The 13,342-nt window shown below is 54.0% G+C and overlaps 1 protein-coding gene across 1 annotated transcript in view; it reads right to left on the minus strand.

The window, feature by feature from the left end:
• Cyfip2 (cytoplasmic FMR1 interacting protein 2) overlaps positions 1-13,342 on the minus strand; it is an 80,083-nt gene that overhangs the window by 6,243 nt on the left and 60,498 nt on the right. The gene's annotated exons all lie outside the window — the stretch shown is intronic.

The raw sequence follows: 13,342 nt of genomic DNA on the forward strand, positions 1-13,342 counted from the left end.
TTATCTTCCACCTCGTACTCCTCATCCCATCTTCCCCCTCTGTACTCCTCATCCCATGTTCCCCCTCTGTACTCCTCATCCCATCTTCCACCTCTGTACTCCTCATCCCATCTTCCACTCTGTACTCCTCATCCCATCTTCCACCTCGTACTCCTCATCCCATCTTCCCCCTCTGTACTCCTCATCCCATGTTCCCCCTCTGTACTCCTCATCCCATCTTCCACCTCGTACTCCTCATCCCATCTTCCCCTCTGTACTCCTCATCCATGTTCCCCCTCTGTACTCCTCATCCCATCTTCCCCCTCTGTACTCCTCATCCCATCTTCCCCTCTGTACTCCTCATCCCATCTTCCCCCTCTGTACTCCTCATCCCATCTTCCCCCTCTGTACTCCTCATCCCATCTTCCACCTCTGTACTCCTCATCCCATCTTCCCCTCTGTACTCCTCATCCCATCTTCCCCCTCTGTACTCCTCATCCCATCTTCCCCTCTGTACTCCTCATCCCATCTTCCCCTCTGTACTCCTCATCCCATCTTCCCCCTCTGTACTCCTCATCCCATCTTCCACCTCTGTACTCCTCATCCCATCTTCCCCCTCTGTACTCCTCATCCCATCTTCCACCTCTGTACTCCTCATCCCATCTTCCACCTCTGTACTCCTCATCCCATCTTCCCCCTCTGTACTCCTCATCCCATCTTCCCCCTCTGTACTCCTCATCCCATCTTCCCCCTCTGTACTCCTCATCCCATCTTCCCCCTCTGTACTCCTCATCCCATCTTCCACCTCTGTACTCCTCATCCCATCTTCCACCTCGTGTACTCCTCATCCCATCTTCCCCCTCTGTACTCCTCATCCCATCTTCCCCCTCTGTACTCCTCATCCCATCTTCCCCCTCTGTACTCCTCATCCCATCTTCCACCTCTGTACTCCTCATCCCATCTTCCCCCTCTGTACTCCTCATCCCATCTTCACCCTCTGTACTCCTCATCCCATCTTCCCCTCTGTACTCCTCATCCCATCTTCCCCCTCTGTACTCCTCATCCCATCTTCCCCCTCTGTACTCCTCATCCCATCTTCCCCCTCTGTACTCCTCATCCCATCTTCCCCCTCTGTACTCCTCATCCCATCTTCCCCCTCAGTACTCCTCATCCCATCTTCCACCTCTGTACTCCTCATCCCATCTTCCCCCTCTGTACTTCCTCATCCCATCTTCCCCTCTGTACTCCTCATCCCATCTTCCCCCTCTGTACTCCTCATCCATCTTCCCCCTCTGTACTCCTCATCCATCTTCCACCTCGTGTACTCCTCATCCCATCTTCCCCCTCTGTACTCCTCATCCATCTTCCACCTGTGTACTCCTCATCCCATCTTCCACCTCGCGTACTCCTCATCCCATCTTCCCCTCTGTACTCCTCATCCCATCTTCCCCCTCTGTACTCCTCATCCCATCTTCCACCTCTGTACTCCTCATCCCATCTTCCCCTCTGTACTCCTCATCCCATCTTCCACCTCTGTACTCCTCATCCCATCTTCCCCCTCTGTACTCCTCATCCATCTTCCCCCTCTGTACTCCTCATCCATCTTCCCCCTCTGTACTCCTCATCCCATCTTCCCCCTCTGTACTCCTCATCCCATCTTCCACCTCTGTACTCCTCATCCCATCTTCCCCCTCTGTACTCCTCATCCCATCTTCCCCCTCTGTACTCCTCATCCCATCTTCCCCCTCTGTACTCCTCATCCCATCTTCCCCCTCTGTACTCCTCATCCCATCTTCCACCTCGTGTACTCCTCATCCCATCTTCCCCCTCTGTACTCCTCATCCCATCTTCCCCTCTGTACTCCTCATCCCATCTTCCCCCTCTGTACTCCTCATCCCATCTTCCCCTCTGTACTCCTCATCCCATCTTCCCCTCTGTACTCCTCATCCCATCTTCCCCTCTGTACTCCTCATCCCATCTTCCCCCTCTGTACTCCTCATCCCATCTTCCACCTCTGTACTCCTCATCCCATCTTCCCCTCTGTACTCCTCATCCCATCTTCCACCTCGTGTACTCCTCATCCCATCTTCCCCTCTGTACTCCTCATCCCATCTTCCCCCTCTGTACTCCTCATCCCATCTTCCCCCTCTGTACTCCTCATCCCATCTTCCACCTCTGTACTCCTCATCCCATCTTCCCCCTCTGTACTCCTCATCCCATCTTCCACCTCGTGTACTCCTCATCCCATCTTCCCCCTCTGTACTCCTCATCCCATCTTCCCCTCTGTACTCCTCATCCCATCTTCCCCCTCTGTACTCCTCATCCCATCTTCCACTCTGTACTCCTCATCCATCTTCCACCTCCTGTACTCCTCATCCCATCTTCCACCTCTGTACTCCTCATCCATCTTCCACTTCGTGTACTCCTCATCCCATCTTCCCCTCTGTACTCCTCATCCCATCTTCCCCTCTGTACTCCTCATCCCATCTTCCCCCTCTGTACTCCTCATCCCATCTTCCACCTCTGTACTCCTCATCCCATCTTCCACCTCGTGTACTCCTCATCCCATCTTCCCCCTCTGTACTCCTCATCCCATCTTCCACCTCGTGTACTCCTCATCCCATCTTCCACCTCTGTACTCCTCATCCCATCTTCCACCTCTGTACTCCTCATCCCATCTTCCCCCTCTGTACTCCTCATCCCATCTTCCACCTCGTGTACTCCTCATCCCATCTTCACCTCTGTACTCCTCATCCCATCTTCCCTCTCGTGTACTCCTCATCCCATCTTCCCCCTCTGTACTCCTCATCCCATCTTCCCCCTCTGTACTCCTCATCCATCTTCCCCCTCTGTACTCCTCATCCCATCTTCCCCCTCTGTACTCCTCATCCCATCTTCCCCCTCTGTACTCCTCATCCCATCTTCCCCCTCTGTACTCCTCATCCCATCTTCCCCCTCTGTACTCCTCATCCCATCTTCACCTCGTGTACTCCTCATCCATCTTCCCCTCTGTACTCCTCATCCCATCTTCCCCCTCTGTACTCCTCATCCCATCTTCCACCTCTGTACTCCTCATCCCATCTTCCCCTCGTGTACTCCTCATCCCATCTTCCCCCTCTGTACTCCTCATCCCATCTTCCCCTCTGTACTCTTCATCCCATCTTCCACCTCTGTACTCCTCATCCTATCTTCCACCTCGTACTCCTCATCCCATCTTCCCCCTCTGTACTCCTCATCCCATCTTCCCCTCTGTACTCCTCATCCCATCTTCCACCTCTGTACTCCTCATCCCATCTTCCCCCTCTGTACTCCTCATCCCATCTTCCACCTCGTGTACTCCTCATCCCATCTTCCCCTCTGTACTCCTCATCCCATCTTCCCCTCTGTACTCCTCATCCCATCTTCCCCCTCTGTACTCCTCATCCCATCTTCCACCTCTGTACTCCTCATCCCATCTTCCACCTCGTGTACTCCTCATCCCATCTTCCACCTCTGTACTCCTCATCCCATCTTCCACCTCTGTACTCCTCATCCCATCTTCCCCCTCTGTACTCCTCATCCCATCTTCCACCTCTGTACTCCTCATCCCATCTTCCCCCTCTGTACTCCTCATCCCATCTTCCCTCTCGTGTACTCCTCATCCCATCTTCCCCTCTGTACTCCTCATCCATCTTCCCTCTCGTGTACTCCTCATCCATCTTCCCCCTCTGTACTCCTCATCCCATCTTCCCCTCTGTACTCCTCATCCCATCTTCCCCCTCTGTACTCCTCATCCCATCTTCCCCCTCGTGTACTCCTCATCCCATCTTCCCCCTCTGTACTCCTCATCCCATCTTCCCCTCTGTACTCCTCATCCCATCTTCCCCTCTGTACTCCTCATCCCATCTTCCCCTCTGTACTCCTCATCCCATCTTCCCCCTCTGTACTCCTCATCCCATCTTCCCCTCTGTACTCCTCATCCCATCTTCCCCCTCTGTACTCCTCATCCCATCTTCCCCTCTGTACTCCTCATCCATCTTCCCCCTCTGTACTCCTCATCCCATCTTCCCCTCTGTACTCCTCATCCCATCTTCCCCCTCTGTACTCCTCATCCCATCTTCCCCCTCTGTACTCCTCATCCCATCTTCCCCCTCTGTACTCCTCATCCCATCTTCCCCCTCTGTACTCCTCATCCCATCTTCCACCTCGTGTACTCCTCATCCCATCTTCCCCCTCTGTACTCCTCATCCCATCTTCCCCCTCTGTACTCCTCATCCCATCTTCCACCTCTGTACTCCTCATCCATCTTCCACCTCGTGTACTCCTCATCCCATCTTCCCCTCTGTACTCCTCATCCCATCTTCCCCCTCTGTACTCTTCATCCCATCTTCCACCTCTGTACTCCTCATCCTATCTTCCACCTCGTACTCCTCATCCCATCTTCCCCCTCTGTACTCCTCATCCCATCTTCCCCCTCTGTACTCCTCATCCATCTTCCACCTCTGTACTCCTCATCCCATCTTCCCCCTCTGTACTCCTCATCCCATCTTCCACCTCGTGTACTCCTCATCCCATCTTCCCCCTCTGTACTCCTCATCCATCTTCCCCCTCTGTACTCCTCATCCCATCTTCCCCCTCTGTACTCCTCATCCCATCTTCCACCTCTGTACTCCTCATCCCATCTTCCACCTCGTGTACTCCTCATCCCATCTTCCACCTCTGTACTCCTCATCCATCTTCCACCTCGTGTACTCCTCATCCCATCTTCCACCTCTGTACTCCTCATCCCATCTTCCACCTCTGTACTCCTCATCCCATCTTCCCCCTCTGTACTCCTCATCCCATCTTCCACCTCTGTACTCCTCATCCATCTTCCACCTCTGTACTCCTCATCCCATCTTCCCTCTCGTGTACTCCTCATCCCATCTTCCCCCTCTGTACTCCTCATCCCATCTTCCCTCTCGTGTACTCCTCATCCCATCTTCCCCCTCTGTACTCCTCATCCCATCTTCCCCTCTGTACTCCTCATCCCATCTTCCCCTCTGTACTCCTCATCCCATCTTCCCCCTCTGTACTCCTCATCCCATCTTCCCCTCTGTACTCCTCATCCCATCTTTCCCCTCTGTACTCCTCATCCCATCTTCCCCCTCTGTACTCCTCATCCCATCTTCCACCTCGTGTACTCCTCATCCCATCTTCCCCTCTGTACTCCTCATCCCATCTTCCACCTCTGTACTCCTCATCCCATCTTCCACCTCGTGTACTCCTCATCCCATCTTCCCCTCTGTACTCCTCATCCCATCTTCCCCCTCTGTACTCTTCATCCCATCTTCCACCTCTGTACTCCTCATCCCTATCTTCCACCTCGTACTCCTCATCCCATCTTCCCCCTCTGTACTCCTCATCCCATCTTCCCCCTCTGTATTCCTCATCCCATCTTCCCCCTCTGTACTCCTCATCCCATCTTCCACCTCGTGTACTCCTCATCCATCTTCCCCTCTGTACTCCTCATCCCATCTTCCCCCTCTGTACTCCTCATCCCATCTTCCACCTCTGTACTCTCATCCCATCTTCCCCCTCTGTACCCTCATCCATCTTCCCCCTCTGTACTCCTCATCCATCTTCCCCCTCTGTACTCCTCATCCCATCTTCCCCCTCTGTACTCCTCATCCCATCTTCCCCCTCTGTACTCCTCATCCCATCTTCACCTCGTGTACTCCTCATCCCATCTTCCCCTCTGTACTCCTCATCCCATCTTCCCCTCTGTACTCCTCATCCCATCTTCCACCTCTGTACTCCTCATCCCATCTTCCCCCTCAGTACTCCTCATCCCATCTTCCCCCTCTGTACTCCTCATCCCATCTTCCACTCTGTACTCCATCCTATCTTCCCTCGTACTCCTCATCCCATCTTCCCCCTCTGTACTCCTCATCCCATCTTCCCCCTCTGTACTCCTCATCCCATCTTCCCCTCTGTACTCCTCATCCCATCTTCCACCTCGTGTACTCCTCATCCCATCTTCCCCCTCTGTACTCCTCATCCCATCTTCCCCTCTGTACTCCTCATCCATCTTCCCCCTCTGTACTCCTCATCCCATCTTCCCCTCGTGTACTCCTCATCCCATCTTCCCCCTCTGTACTCCTCATCCCATCTTCCACCTCGTGTACTCCTCATCCCATCTTCCACCTCGTGTACTCCTCATCCCATCTTCCCCCTCTGTACTCCTCATCCCATCTTCCACCTCGTGTACTCCTCATCCATCTTCCACCTCGTGTACTCCTCATCCATCTTCCCCCTCTGTACTCCTCATCCCATCTTCCCCCTCTGTACTCCTCATCCATCTTCCACCTCGTGTACTCCTCATCCATCTTCCACCTCGTGTACTCCTCATCCATCTTCCCCCTCTGTACTCCTCATCCATCTTCCCCCTCGTGTACTCCTCATCCCATCTTCCCCCTCTGTACTCCTCATCCCATCTTCCCCCTCTGTACTCCTCATCCCATCTTCCCCCTCTGTACTCCTCATCCCATCTTCCCCTCGTGTACTCCTCATCCATCTTCCCCTCGTGTACTCCTCATCCCATCTTCCCCCTCTGTACTCCTCATCCATCTTCCCCTCTGTACTCCTCATCCATCTTCCCCCTCTGTACTCCTCATCCATCTTCCACCTCGTGTATTCCTCATCCATCTTCCACCTCGTGTACTCCTCATCCCATCTTCCCCCTCTGTACTCCTCATCCCATCTTCCACCTCTGTACTCCTCATCCCATCTTCCCCTCTGTACTCCTCATCCCATCTTCCCCTCTGTACTCCTCATCCCATCTTCCCCTCTGTACTCCTCATCCATCTTCCCCTCTGTACTCCTCATCCCATCTTCCACCTCTGTACTCCTCATCCCATCTTCCACCTCTGTACTCCTCATCCATCTTCCCCTCTGTACTCCTCATCCCATCTTCCCCCTCTGTATTCCTCATCCATCTTCCCCTCGTGTACTCCTCATCCCATCTTCCCCCTCTGTACTCCTCATCCCATCTTCCCCCTCTGTACTCCTTCTTCCCCCTCTGTACTCCTCATCCCATCTTCCCCCTCTGTACTCCTCATCCCATCTTCCCCCTCTGTACTCCTCATCCATCTTCCACCTCGTGTATTCCTCATCCCATCTTCCACCTCGTGTACTCCTCATCCCATCTTCCCCCTCTGTACTCCTCATCCCATCTTCCACCTCTGTACTCCTCATCCCATCTTCCCCCTCTGTACTCCTCATCCCATCTTCCACCTCTGTACTCCTCATCCCATCTTCCACCTCCTGTACTCCTCATCCCATCTTCCACCTCTGTACTCCTCATCCCATCTTCCACCTCTGTACTCCTCATCCCATCTTCCACCTCTGTACTCCTCATCCCATCTTCCCCCTCTGTACTCCTCATCCCATCTTCCCCCTCTGTATTCCTCATCCCATCTTCCACCTCGTGTACTCCTCATCCCATCTTCCCCCTCTGTACTCCTCATTCCATCTTCCCCCTCTGTACTCTCATCCCATCTTCCACCTCTGTACTCCTCATCCTATCTTCCACCTCGTACTCCTCATCCCATCTTCCCCCTCTGTACTCCTCATCCCATCTTCCACCTCGTGTACTCCTCATCCCATCTTCCCCCTCTGTACGCCTCATCCCATCTTCCCCCTCTGTACTCCTCATCCCATCTTCCACCTCGTGTACTCCTCATCCCATCTTCCACCTCGTGTACTCCTCATCCCATCTTCCCCCTCTGTACTCCTCATCCCATCTTCCCACCTCGTGTACTCCTCATCCCATCTTCCACCTCGTGTACTCCTCATCCCATCTTCCCCCTCTGTACTCTCCTCATCCCAACTTCCCCCTCTGTACTCCTCATCCCATCTTCCACCTCGTGTACTCCTCATCCCATCTTCCACCTCGTGTACTCCTCATCCCATCTTCCCCCTCTGTACTCCTCATCCCATCTTCCCCCTCGTGTACTCCTCATCCCATCTTCCCCTCTGTACTCCTCATCCCATCTTCCCCCTCTGTACTCCTCATCCCATCTTCCCCCTCTGTACTCCTCATCCCATCTTCCCCCTCGTGTACTCCTCATCCCATCTTCCCCCTCGTGTACTCCTCATCCCATCTTCCCCCTCTGTACTCCTCATCCCATCTTCCCCCTCTGTACTCCTCATCCCATCTTCCCCCTCTGTACTCCTCATCCCATCTTCCACCTCGTGTATTCCCTCATCCCATCTTCCACCTCGTGTACTCCTCATCCCATCTTCCCCCTCTGTACTCCTCATCCCATCTTCCACCTCTGTACTCCTCATCCATCTTCCCCCTCTGTACTCCTCATCCCATCTTCCCCCTCTGTACTCCTCATCCCATCTTCCCCCTCTGTACTCCTCATCCCATCTTCCCCCTCTGTACTCCTCATCCCATCTTCCCCCTCTGTACTCCTCATCCCATCTTCCCCCTCTGTACTCCTCATCCCATCTTCCACCTCTTGTACTCCTCATCCCATCTTCCCCCTCTGTACTCCTCATCCCATCTTCCACCTCTGTACTCCTCATCCCATCTTCCACCTCCTGTACTCCTCATCCCATCTTCCACCTCTGTACTCCTCATCCCATCTTCCACCTCTGTACTCCTCATCCCATCTTCCACCTCTGTACTCCTCATCCCATCTTCCCCCTCTGTACTCCTCATCCCATCTTCCCCCTCTGTATTCCTCATCCCATCTTCCACCTCGTGTACTCCTCATCCCATCTTCCCCCTCTGTACTCCTCATTCCATCTTCCCCCTCTGTACTCTTCATCCCATCTTCCACCTCTGTACTCCTCATCCTATCTTCCACCTCGTACTCCTCATCCCATCTTCCCCCTCTGTACTCCTCATCCCATCTTCCACCTCGTGTACTCCTCATCCCATCTTCCCCCTCTGTACGCCTCATCCCATCTTCCCCCTCTGTACTCCTCATCCCATCTTCCACCTCGTGTACTCCTCATCCCATCTTCCACCTCGTGTACTCCTCATCCCATCTTCCCCCTCTGTACTCCTCATCCCATCTTCCCCCTCTGTACTCCTCATCCCATCTTCCCCCTCTGTACTCCTCATCCCATCTTCCCCCTCTGTACTCCTCATCCCATCTTCCACCTCGTGTACTCCTCATCCCATCTTCCCCCTCTGTACTCCTCATCCCATCTTCCCCCTCGTGTACTCCTCATCCCATCTTCCCCCTCTGTACTCCTCATCCCATCTTCCCCCTCTGTACTCCTCATCCCATCTTCCACCTCGTGTACTGCTCATCCCATCTTCCCCCTCTGTACTCCTCATCCCATCTTCCACCTCTGTACTCCTCATCCCATCTTCCACCTCCTGTACTCCTCATCCCATCTTCCACCTCTGTACTCCTCATCCCATCTTCCACCTCTGTACTCCTCATCCCATCTTCCACCTCTGTACTCCTCATCCCATCTTCCACCTCTGTACTCCTCATCCCATCTTCCCCCTCTGTACTCCTCATCCCATCTTCCACCTCTGTACTCCTCATCCCATCTTCCACCTCGTGTACTCCTCATCCCATGTTCCCCCTCTGTACTCCTCATCCCATCTTCCACCTCGTGTACTCCTCATCCCATCTTCCACCTCTGTACTCCTCATCCCATCTTCCACCTCTGTACTCCTCATCCATTCCCCTCTGTACTCCTCATCCCATCTTCACCTGTACTCATCCATCTTCCCCCTCTGTACTCCTCATCCCATCTTCCACCTCTGTACTCCTCATCCCATCTTCCACCTCTGTACTCCTCATCCCATCTTCTCCCACTCTCTGTACTCCTCATCCCATCTTCCCCTCTGTACTCCTCATCCCATCTTCCCCTCGTGTACTCCTCATCCCATCTTCCCCCTCTGTACTCCTCATCCCATCTTCCCCCTCTGTACTCCTCATCCCATCTTCCCCCTCTGTACTCCTCATCCCATCTTCCCCTCTGTACTCCTCATCCCATCTTCCCCCTCTGTACTCCTCATCCCATCTTCCCCCTCTGTACTCCTCATCCCATCTTCCCCCTCTGTACTCCTCATCCCATCTTCCACCTCGTGTACTCCTCATCCCATCTTCCCCCTCTGTACTCCTCATCCCATCTTCCACCTCTGTACTCCTCATCCCATCTTCCACCTCGTGTACTCCTCATCCCATCTTCCCCCTCTGTACTCCTCATCCCATCTTCCCCCTCTGTACTCTTCATCCCATCTTCCACCTCTGTACTCCTCATCCTATCTTCCACCTCGTACTCCTCATCCCATCTTCCCCCTCTGTACTCCTCATCCCATCTTCCCCCTCTGTACTCCTCATCCCATCTTCCCCCTCTGTACTCCTCATCCCATCTTCCACCTCGTGTACTCCTCATCCCATCTTCCCCCTCTGTACTCCTCATCCCATCTTCCCCCTCTGTACTCCTCATCCCATCTTCCACCTCTGTACTCCTCATCCCATCTTCCCCCTCTGTACTCCTCATCCCATCTTCCCCCTCTGTACTCCTCATCCCATCTTCCCCCTCTGTACTCCTCATCCCATCTTCCCCCTCTGTACTCCTCATCCCATCTTCCACCTCGTGTACTCCTCATCCCATCTTCCCCCTCTGTACTCCTCATCCCATCTTCCCCCTCTGTACTCCTCATCCCATCTTCCACCTCCTGTACTCCTCATCCCATCTTCCCCCTCAGTACTCCTCATCCCATCTTACACCTCTGTACTCCTCATCCCATCTTCCCCCTCTGTACTCTTCATCCCATCTTCCACCTCTGTACTCCTCATCCTATCTTCCACCTCGTACTCCTCATCCCATCTTCCCCCTCTGTACTCCTCATCCCATCTTCCCCCTCTGTACTCCTCATCCCATCTTCCCCCTCTGTACTCCTCATCCCATCTTCCCCCTCAGTACTCCTCATCCCATCTTACACCTCTGTACTCCTCATCCCATCTTCCCCCTCTGTACTCCTCATCCCATCTTCCACCTCTGTACTCCTCATCCTATCTTCCACCTCGTACTCCTCATCCCATCTTCCCCCTCTGTACTCCTCATCCCATCTTCCCCCTCTGTACTCCTCATCCCATCTTCCCCCTCTGTACTCCTCATCCCATCTTCCACCTCGTGTACTCCTCATCCCATCTTCCCCCTCTGTACTCCTCATCCCATCTTCCCCTTCTGTACTCCTCATCCCATCTTCCCCCTCTGTACTCCTCATCCCATCTTCCCCTCGTGTACTCCTCATCACATCTTCCCCCTCTGTACTCCTCATCCCATCTTCCACCTCGTGTACTCCTCATCCCATCTTCCACCTCGTGTACTCCTCATCCCATCTTCCCCCTCTGTACTCCTCATCCCATCTTCCCCCTCTGTACTCCTCATCCCATCTTCCACCTCGTGTACTCCTCATCCCATCTTCCACCTCGTGTACTCCTCATCCCATCTTCCCCCTCTGTACTCCTCATCCCATCTTCCCCCTCGTGTACTCCTCATCCCATCTTCCCCCTCTGTACTCCTCATCCCATCTTCCCCCTCTGTACTCCTCATCCCATCTTCCCCCTCTGTACTCCTCATCCCATCTTCCCCCTCGTGTACTCCTCATCCCATCTTCCCCCTCTGTACTCCTCATCCCATCTTCCCCCTCTGTACTCCTCATCCCATCTTCCCCCTCTGTACTCCTCATCCCATCTTCCACCTCGTGTACTCCTCATCCCATCTTCCACCTCGTGTACTCCTCATCCCATCTTCCCCCTCTGTACTCCTCATCCCATCTTCCCCGTCTGTACTCCTCATCCCATCTTCCCCCTCTGTACTCCTCATCCCATCTTCCACCTCTGTACTCCTCATCCCATCTTCCACTTCTGTGCTCCTCATCCCATCTTCCCCCTCTGTACTCCTCATCCCATCTTCCCCCTCTGTACTCCTCATCCCATCTTCCCCCTCTGTACTCCTCATCCCATCTTCCACCTCTGTACTCCTCATCCCATCTTCCCCCTCTGTACTCCTCATCCCATCTTCCCCCTCTGTACTCCTCATCCCATCTTCCCCCTCTGTACTCCTCATCCCATCTTCCCCCTCTGTACTCCTCATCCCATCTTCCCCCTCTGTACTCCTCATCCCATCTTCCACCCGTGTACTCCTCATCCCATCTTCCCCCTCTGTACTCCTCATCCCATCTTCCACCTCTGTACTCCTCATCCCATCTGTCCTCCCTCTACTCCTCCCATCTTCCACCTCTGTACTCCTCATCCCATCTTCCACCTCTGTACTCCTCATCCCATCTTCCACCTCGTGTACTCCTCATCCCATCTTCCCCCTCTGTACTCCTCATCCCATCTTCCCCCTCTGTACTCTTCATCCCATCTTCCACCTCTGTACTCCTCATCCTATCTTCCACCTCGTACTCCTCATCCCATCTTCCCCCTCTGTACTCCTCATCCCATCTTCCACCTCCTGTACTCCTCATCCCATCTTCCCCCTCTGTACGCCTCATCCCATCTTCCCCCTCTGTACTCCTCATCCCATCTTCCACCTCGTGTACTCCTCATCCCATCTTCCACCTCGTGTACTCCTCATCCCATCTTCCCCCTCTGTACTCCTCATCCCATCTTCCCCCTCTGTACTCCTCATCCCATCTTCCACCTCGTGTACTCCTCATCCCATCTTCCCCCTCTGTACTCCTCATCCCATCTTCCCCGTCTGTACTCCTCATCCCATCTTCCCCCTCTGTACTCCTCATCCCATCTTCCACCTCTGTACTCCTCATCCCATCTTCCACCTCTGTACTCCTCATCCCATCTTCCCCCTCTTTACTCCTCATCCCATCTTCCCCCTCTGTACTCCTCATCCCATCTTCCCCCTCTGTACTCCTCATCCCATCTTCCACCTCTGTAGTCCTCATCCCATCTTCCCCCTCTGTACTCCTCATCCCATCTTCCCCCTGTGTACTCCTCATCCCATCTTCCACCTCTGTACTCCTCATCCCATCTTGCATCTCGTGTACTCCTCATCCCATCTTCCCCCTCTGTACTCCTCATCCCATCTTCCCCCTCTGTACTCCTCATCCCATCTTCCCCCTCTGTACTCCTCATCCCATCTTCCCCCTCTGTACTCCTCCTCCCATCTTCCACCTCCTGTACTTCTCATCCCATCTTCCACCTCGTGTACTCCTCATCCCATCTTCCCCCTCTGTACTCCTCATCCCATCTTCCCCCTCTGTACTCCTCATCCCATCTTCCCCCTCGTGTACTCCTCATCCCATCTTCCCCCTCTGTACTCCTCATCCCATCTTCCCCCTCTGTACTCCTCATCCCATCTTCCCCCTCTGTACTCCTCATCCCATCTTCCCCCT

The sequence above is a fragment of the Megascapheus bottae genome, chromosome 29 (genome assembly GCF_031878675.1).
Source record: "Megascapheus bottae isolate mThoBot1 chromosome 29, mThoBot2.hap1, whole genome shotgun sequence".
NCBI classification, from domain to species: domain Eukaryota; kingdom Metazoa; phylum Chordata; class Mammalia; order Rodentia; family Geomyidae; genus Megascapheus; species Megascapheus bottae.